Here is a 1,769-nt window from a genome sequence, read left to right as displayed (position 1 = left end):
TTAGCCTTTTGTAAACAACACTGTCATCTCAGATTTTCAAAATATGCTTCTCAACCATAGGAAAACAATCATTTGTGTAAAAGTAGCTAGCTAGAGTTAGCATTTCGCGTTAGCATTTAGCGTTAGCATTAGCGTTAGCATCCAGCACGCAACATTAACAAAAACATAAAAGCCTTCAAATAAAATCATTTACCTTTGAAGAACTTCTGATGTTTTCAATGAGGATACTCTCAGTTAGATAGCAGATGCTCAGTTTTTCCAAAAAGATTCCTTGTGTATTAGAAATAGCTCCGTTTTATACATCACATTTGGCTACCAAAAAAAATCCATAAATTCAGTCCTCAAAACGCAAACTTTTTTCCAAATTAACTCCATAATATCGACTGAAAACATGGCAGACGTTGTTTAGAATCAATCCTCAAGGTGTTTTTCACATATCTCTTCATTGATACATCGTTCTTGGAAACATGCTTTCTCTCCTGAATCCCAGGAGAAAATGCCTGCACCTGAAGATTACGCACAAATTTAGACAAAGGACACCGGGCGGACCTCTGGAAAATGTAGTCTCTTATGGCCAATCTTCCAATGATATGCCTACAAATACGTCACAATGCTGCTAAGACCTTGGGCGAACGACAGAAAGTGTAGGCTCATTCGTTGCGCAATCACAGCCATATAAGGAGAGAATGGAAAACAGAGCTTCAGAAATTCTGCTAATTCCTGGGTGATGCATCATCTTGGTTTCGCCTGTAGAATGAGTTCTGGGGCACTTACAGACAAAATCTTTGCAGATTCTGAAACTTCAGAGTGTTTTCTTTCCAAAACTGTCAAGAATATGCATAGTCGAGCATCTTTTCGTGACAAAATATCGCGCTTAAAACGGGAACGTTTTTTATCCAAAAATGAAATAGCGCCCCTAGAGCTCTAAGAGGTTAAGTTATCAAAATATTTTAAAAGGTATGCTTCCAAATTCATTATCAATGCATGATGTAGGTATTTATCTTTTCATTACAATCTTATATAACCTGTGCTAACAGCTGCTCTATATCTGTCTCTGTGTCAGTGAGGAGGAGCAGGATGATAAGGTAGCAGACAAACAGCTGTTCAGCTTCCTGACCCTGGTCTTCAAACTCACCAAGGACTGTAGCCTCCTGGAGCTCAGCAAGCCTCAGGACACTCTCGCTAACCTCCTGGTTAAGACACTACAACAGTACCTAGAACCTGGTCCCAGATCTGTTTGTGCTGTCTTGCCATCTGTTTGTGCTGTCTTGTAGTTGCGACCATAGGAATTGGCACGACAGCACTAACAGCTCAGGGACCCATCTTTACTACCTCTGGATATCATATCTGTGACGTGGGCCCAGTCTGAAAATCACCTCAGATATCTCAGTTGTCTGGAGAGAGACAACTGGGCCTACAGTACTGTGGTACGTTACGTTTATTGCCTGCTCTGTACAGCAGTGTGATTAAACTCATGTCCCACAATTGTTCACCTCTTAGCACGTTTCTCACCTCTTGTTCTTTGGGTCGATAATGATGGCTATGTAGAACTACAGATCTACATCAATTCAGCGATAATTTAATTGATTTCTCAAATAAATAGTTTACTCTCTGTACTGCTTGCTTACCCCTTGGTGAAATGGTGTAATATTTCCCTCCACCAGTTCATGTTGAGACCAACTTGTGCTTCCCCCACTGTTGGGTGTGGCTCACCGCCTCTCAGCTGTTTGGTCAGCTGTTTGCTGCCTACCGGCCGGACCAGCTATCAG

At 41.4% G+C, this 1,769-nt stretch overlaps 1 non-coding gene across 1 annotated transcript; it reads left to right on the top strand.

The window, feature by feature from the left end:
• The first annotated feature begins 1,360 nt into the window (after positions 1–1,360).
• LOC118964780 lies at positions 1,361–1,487 on the top strand. Its single transcript, XR_005051973.1, has one exon. It is a non-coding gene; the product is annotated as a small nucleolar RNA ACA64 (small nucleolar RNA).
• The last annotated feature ends 282 nt before the right edge of the window (positions 1,488–1,769 follow it).

The sequence above is a fragment of the Oncorhynchus mykiss genome, chromosome 5, assembly GCF_013265735.2.
Source record: "Oncorhynchus mykiss isolate Arlee chromosome 5, USDA_OmykA_1.1, whole genome shotgun sequence".
Lineage (NCBI taxonomy): Eukaryota > Metazoa > Chordata > Actinopteri > Salmoniformes > Salmonidae > Oncorhynchus > Oncorhynchus mykiss.
The sequence above is the reverse complement of the archived record's forward strand: the minus strand, read 5'-3'. Positions and strand labels throughout refer to the sequence as shown.